The following is a 6855-nucleotide window of genomic DNA, read 5'->3' on the forward strand; positions in this document are numbered from 1 at the left end:
CACACATAGGAAGCAGCCCAGCAGGGACCTGAACAGAGGCCACCTGGCTCCAGAGCCTGGTTCTCAACCTTTGCTCTGTCTGGATCTCCTAGTCACCTGCCCCAAGACCAAGCCCATGTCACCTGTCTCTGCCACCATCCTCTTCCCCTTCCCAAGCAAAGTGAGACTGGGTGGGAGGCCTCAAAAAGCTCCAGCCCATGCAGTCTGGGGCACGGTTCCCTGGTTACAAGGACAGCCACAGGGCTGCCAGCCCCGTGGCACCTTCCCAGCCAGACCAATTTATCTGGTGTAAGCTTTAGACATCCTTCAACATGGTCACCAGGGAGGAGATTGAGCCCGTGGAATTTGAGCACCTTAGGCTTGATGACAGGAAGGAAGAGGAAAAACAGGCATAACAAAAAAATCCTGTCCAGCTTCCTAGACAAGACCAGATGTTCCCACATGCCATGCAAATTGCTCTCTGTCTCCAGGCCTCAGTTTCCTCATCTGCACATGCCATCTCGGGCCATTAGGCAGAAAGTTCAGAAACTCAAATTTCAGGGATTCTTTCTCTCACCTCTAAAAGGACAGATCCCCTCTAGCTACAAACGATGATCACAACAACTGTTATCTTTGAACAGCTTCTACTTACTGCACACTTACTATGTCAAAGCACTGATTTCCGTAACCTCCCTAACAAAACAGAACTATTATTACCCCCATTGTGAAGTTAAGGAAACTGATGTCCATGGAGATTTAGGTAATTTACCCCAGATCATGCAGTTAATAGTGACAGAATGGGGATTTGAACCCAGGACTTTTGATTCCACTCTACAACAATGCCCACCCCCATTGGAAATCAGTCACATGTCGCCCCTGCCTCCAGAGAACAGAGCCCAGAGGAGAGGAGACTGTCTTTAGGAAGCTAGAGTTCAAAGCTAGGAGCCGAAGGGCCCATGAGAGGTCCAGGTAACAGGTTCTGCACATGTAAAGGAGGGAGCAGGCAATGCCGGCTCTGGAGAATTAGGGATGGCTGCATGGAAGAGGTAACCCTGGAGCTGGGTACTGGTAGGGAGGGTTTTGGGGTGAGCAAGGGGAAGTGACTGGAGTGCAGCATGTTCACCATGAGCAGATGTGTAGAGGCAGGAGGGGCCAGGAGCATAGCCAGGGAGAGGGAAAGAGGCCAGTTCTGCTTGAGGGTTGAGGGGGAGTGGGAGAGGGGGCACTGCAGTCACACAGCAGGCACTTCCCATACATTGCCCTCAAATAAACAAATGCTTATTCACCATGCACATTTTAAAATTAGATTAATCCAATCTGTATTAAAGAAGTAAGGTGAGTAGAAATAAAAAGGGCCAGGAGGCAACTTAGCACAAACTCTCCTCCATCTAGATAAGGATTTTGATGGCAAATTGGCTTTAGCCCTGAGGCCACAGGGTCCAGGACCTCTGCGCCCCAAACATCCACCCCTTCCACTGCGCTCCACATCTCCAAGACAGAAGCTGCTAGGCAGAGCTTTGTAAGAGCCCCACAGACACAGAAAGCAGCTTTGCTGGTGACCCCCAGAAACAAAGAGAGCCTCCTTTAACCTTCACTGCAGGGAAGGAGGGGAACAACCCCTCCCCTCCGCCCCGTCTTCACTTTCAAATCCACAAACTCACCAGCCCTTTTGCCCTAAGCCCTACTGATTCAGCCTGATTCATGACGTAGCCTTATTTCTTCACAGGTGAGGAAAGAGAGACTGACCCCATTTCACAGATGAGAAATGGAAGCAGAGGGTTCAAATCCTCTGTGAAAGCAGTCCTTAGCCTAGCTCTGGCCACTGCTCCAGACATCCCCAAGGGGCCCCTTGACAGTCAGCTGGACTGAGTGTATTCCAAAGGGCAAGGACTCTCCCAGTGGAGCTCTGCAGGCCAGGCCAAATGGAACTCCCCAGGACGTGCAGGAAGGGCAGCTCCAAAGCTATGAGAAAAGCAGGGGGTGGAAGTGGGCCGGGCACCATTCAAATGCTGAGATTCTTGGGTGAAAAGGGAACTGAGAGTAGCCACCCAGGCCTGCCCCTGCTGGTGCATCCTGCTGCCACCTCTGCAGCTCTCCAGGCTCTTTGCATACCTTCAGCCATGCTGTTCTCGCCTTCTTTCTGGGCAGCTTACTTCCTGGCTAACTTCCTTGGAGCTGTCACCCTTGTTGCTTTCTCCATCCTCAGGAACCCTGAAGGACAAGACTATGGCCCCTACCTGTAGAGGGCCTTTCAGGGATTTGAAAGCAGTAATACTGCCCCTTAAGGGTTATTCACCAAACCTTAAGACGACCTGTGACGACCCCAAACGCCAAGACAGCTACAAAGTCCTGCAGCTTCCCCCTCCTTTCCTCTCAGTCCACTGCCTGAGTCAGCCTGTGGTCAGCTTTCTGCAGGACCATGATGAGTGCCATCTCTGGCCTGGTCTTAACCCTGCCAGTCTTGCTACCATCTTGGGTCAAAAGACCCCTGAGAAGCAACACAGCAAGGCAGAAATAATTCAGGCCTGGGTTCAAATGCCAGCTCTACAAGTGACTCTACCCGTCTGAGCCTCTATTTCCCCATCTGAAAATGGGACAGGGGTAGGGGTTACCAGCAGCAGCAGGAGCAGCAGCAGCTACTTTGCAGGGTATTGTGAGATTTCAATGGGGTGTCTGTAAAGAGCCTGGCATGGTGCCTGACACAAGGCACAGGAACAGGCATCGAGTCAATGAGCTACTTACAACCCTCTGTCCTCTCTATAGGCTCCAGAGTAAAACCCAAACTCCTGAGCAGGGCACTGCAGGCTCCCCATGACCTAATCTTGTCTCCTATTGTCCCATTTCCCACAGTCTGCACCCTCGAAAATACTTCCTCCTCCAGGAAGCCTTGCTGACATGAATAAGCAGAGAGCGTTTCCTTCCACTTGCCTTCCAAAACCCATCTATAACTGATCAGATCCTGCCCCATAGCCATCATTTGAATCCTTGTCTTCTGTCCCCCATCAGAACAGCCTCTCCAGAATCCAGCAGGACTGTACCCCATTTCATGTCCCCTGTCACCCTCAGCCACAGACATTTTCCATACACATTTCACAAATTACCCTAATGTTCCATTTCAAGTAAAGAATGTCCAAGTCCTCCAAACAGTCCAGATATTTCAAGCCATATTCAAATCCAAATTCCAGGCCAGTAGAAGTCTGCCCAGCCTCTAGAGACTTGCAGGCCTGGCTTTGGTCCCGAAGCATGGAAGGGTGGAAAAAGCCCAGCCAAGCAGGTCCAAAGCCCAGGGCAGAGAGAGCTCTGGGCTGCCTAGACCAGAGCCCATTTGTGAGTTTCTCAGATGCCAACCCCCAGTCTATGATCTTAAATTCTTGACCACATCCTCAACTTGTGATTACAAAACTGTTCCTCACATACCTCCTTGTGACAGGAGGCTCACTATCCATTTTCTCTTGCTTGCCGGGGTCCTCCCTTTACTTATTGGTTCCCCCAGAGGCCTTTCTTCTTGCTCTGACCACTATGAAAGGGACAGTCTGACCATATGACAAGTCAGCCTTCCAACTCCTCCATTCAATGCCCTGCTTTTCTGAGTCCCCTCAATGTCCAGCAAAGCAACGGAATTTCCACATTTATTCCTACAAGCTATCGGCCCAGCAGGGTTTCCTATTCCCAGGGCCCTCAAAAAGCCTACAAACCCTGCAAAACCAGACACAGTGCCGGAACACCGCTCGGAGCAGGCTGAAATGCACAAACTTCCCTTCCCCAAGAACTTCTCTCATTATCTACCCCCACCCACCACACTGTCTCTCAGCCCTAGATTTAAGATGTTGTTAATTAAATTGCAATTTGTTTTCCATTTTTAAAGTAATTACTCAAGGACCTCAATCAGAGCCTGATCAGTACTCATAAGATGTCACCCTCACCAAATGATTGGGCCAGCCCAGGGTGTGAAAGCCAGCAGAAGTCTAAGCCACCTCACACATTCACTTGTGGGATATTTACTGAGGGCCTGCAGGGTGCCCAGTACTGAGCTAGCTAGGCTCAGGAACCTGTACACACATGCATTCTCCATTAGGGTTCTGCAATCCTGACACTATTACTACCCTCAAGGACTTTGGGGCTGGGGCATCCATTAGTTAGCAGTGAGGACCCCTGCCATGGCCAAGTTACACAAGAACACCCTTGCCCCACCTCTGCCCCCCGATGATCTGAAAGTAACCTGGTCTGAATGAAAAGTAAAGATTTGGCTGTCCCTGGGTGCTAGGGAGAGAGGCCTGTTGACAAAGCCACCAGCTGTCTCCAGTCAGAGCCAGGGAGACCGGCTTCTCCCTGCACCACTGGCACTACCATAGACCCAGTAGCCAGCAACAGCACTTGGACCATTACGGAGCTCCAGGCCCAGTCTCCAACTGACCTCCCTCCTGCTCCAGCTGCCTATGCTAACAAGAGCCAGGGCATAAGACCTCACTTGGAACAAGTACCAGGCAGAAGGGAGCATTACCTGCGGGTGGGGGAAATGGTGAAGAGGACAGATGTCCCCATAATTTCAACTGAAAATGAAACTGTACAAGGTCAAAGTCAAAAAAAAAAAAGGGAGAAATAAACTGTGAGCTGTCACAGCAAGACATTGTAGGGATCTGTGGTTGAGACACAGGCTGAGAGACGGAGGTAAAATCCTAGCTCCACCACTTTCTATCTGTGTGACCTTTACAACCCTGTGCCTCAGTTTCCCCCTCCATAAAATGTGGTTAACAGTAATGTGGGAGAATTTAATGCGAATGTACGTAAAGCAATGAATTCGTCCAGCGCCTAACACACGGTAAACGTGAAATGTACTTGTTGAATATAAGCATGCCACCATTTGCTGAGGTACCACACACTCCTCTCATCCTTACTCTAGCAAATACTATTCTCCCCATTTTACAGGTGAAGAAACTGAGGCTAGGGGAAGGTAGGGAACCCACTCAAGGTCACACCGCTGGAAACTTGACAAACAGCCAGGTTGCTCTGAACAGACCAGGGGGCAAAACCGCCTGCAGGCCATTCTGAAAGCTCTCCAGGTGGGGAGGGCGACAATGGGGCGTTCAGGGGGTGGGGCTCTGTATTCCCTGAGCCTCACAGGGCACACTGGGGTGCTCGAGTCTGCAAAGAGCCAAGTTGCCAGTCCCCGGATTCCCGGCCGGTCCCAGAGCCCACCCGTCCCACGGGTGCCCCCTCCTCACCCCTGTCCCAGGGCGTTAAAGAGCTGCGTGCAAAGGGAGAACTTATTGCTCCCGAGACCCTGAGGAAGGAGGGGAGTTAGAGACCAGGCCGCTCAGAGACCGCAGAAAACCGGTCCGGCTGCCTTAGCCTTCGCGAAGCAGGACCCGGCCTCTAACCCCCTCCCTCGCTAGACAAAAGTTTCCCCTGTTCGGGAGCAGGGGAGGGGGAGGGGGCATTCCTCGTGAGTGACATTATCCGTGACCTACAGCTGCCGCGCTGCCCTCGCCCGCACCCCAGCCTGCCCTCGGCCCCGCGCGGCCCCCCACCCCTTTGTCCTCCCACCCCCGCGCGCGGGGCCCGGCCGACTCCACCCGCCCGCCCGGCGCCCGCCCGCACCAAACTTGCGCCGGCGGCCGCTGGGGCCCCGCGCGGCCTGCACGCCGGGCTCGGGCCCCCCCGGCTCGGCGACAGGGGACTGGCAGGCCCGGGCCCTCCCGGCCTCTTACCTGCCACGGCTGGGGCGCCACTCGGGGGAAGGGGCGCTCCCGGAGAAGAGCGGGACGCCTGGTTCCCCTGGGCCGTGCGTGCGCCTCCGGGCTCCGGCCCGGGCCAGGGTTAACCCCTTCGCGGCCGCCTCCTGCCGCTCCCACCCCCGCTCCACGCTGCCGCCGCCGCCTCCTCCTCCCGCCCGCTCTCCTCCCCCTCCCGCTCCCGCTCCCTCCCGGTGCCCAGCCCCCAGTCCCGGCCCGGCGCTGCGCCGGGGCAGCTAGCAGCCTCCCCCTCGTCCCGCGGCGGGGAGGGGTCTCCCTGGAGACTGGAGGTTGGGGCGCGCTGCCTCGCCCCCTAGCCCAGAGGGGCGTACCCGTGCGCCGAGAGCCCCCCAGCCCGTCTCCCCTTACCTCCTCGGCCCAGCGCCTACCTCCCCGAATCGCGGCCTCTGAGAGCGAGGTTCGATTCCGTGATGCCGCGTGGGTGCCGGCCAGAGAAGGGTTCCGGGGGCCGGGACGGCCGGCGGGCGTGCGGTGAGCGCCCCGGGGCGGGGGCTGGGGCGGGACCGGGCGCTGCTATCGGGGCTGGATTTCTCGACTTCCACCCGGATTCTCCCTCGGCCCTCCCGGCCGATTCGGTGCTGCTCGGCGACCACGTGACGCGGGCTGCCTTTGACCCCTATCTCCGATCCGGTAGGGGGCGGGGGCCGGAGGGGGTGTCAGATGAAGGACCCACGAGGGCCGGGGCGGCTGCCCGGCGTCCCCGAGGTGGTGACCCCGGGAAACAAAGCCCGGGGGGAAACCAACAAGTTATTCGGGGTCAGAGACGAAACAGCGCTGGGGGTCGGGAGAGGCGGCAGAGAGAATGTGGGAGACAAAGACCCGCGCCCGCCGCGGCTCCGAGGGCCCTGGGAGCGCTCTGGCTAGGCTCGAGAGGGCCTCCAGGCTCTTCCACCGCTGGGCTTGTGACAGCTCTCCAGGACCTCCTGGGACAGCTCCCGGACCACCAGTGCTCTGCCAGAGTGACCCCTCTTGGGCAGACCCTCCCTCCCTCAACACATACCTTTGCCCTGACTCTCGAAAACCCCTTTATCGTGATTATCTGGTTCATTTACTGGTTTCATTGTTTACTAGAATGTCATCTCTCCCAACAAGTTGTTCCCAGCAGAATCCCCTCTCCTGGCAC

General features: G+C 55.8%; 1 protein-coding gene across 7 annotated transcripts in view; it reads right to left on the reverse strand.

Moving 5' to 3' along the window:
* LOC105466865 (N-deacetylase and N-sulfotransferase 1) overlaps positions 1-6304 on the reverse strand; it is a 73436-nt gene extending 67132 nt beyond the window's left edge. For 2 of the 7 annotated variants that reach the window (XM_011715987.3, XM_071098218.1), the window contains exon 1: positions 6101-6303. The gene's annotated coding sequence lies outside the window, so the exon portion shown is untranslated. Of the gene's footprint in view, positions 1-5687; positions 5817-6080 lie in introns of those variants that run through there. The other 5 variants (XM_011715988.3, XM_071098219.1, XM_024788204.2 and 2 more) reach the window with 4 other exon arrangements.
* Between the last annotated feature and the right edge of the window lie 551 nt (positions 6305-6855).

Source organism: Macaca nemestrina, chromosome 6 (assembly GCF_043159975.1).
Source record: "Macaca nemestrina isolate mMacNem1 chromosome 6, mMacNem.hap1, whole genome shotgun sequence".
Classification (NCBI taxonomy): Eukaryota; Metazoa; Chordata; class Mammalia; order Primates; family Cercopithecidae; genus Macaca; species Macaca nemestrina.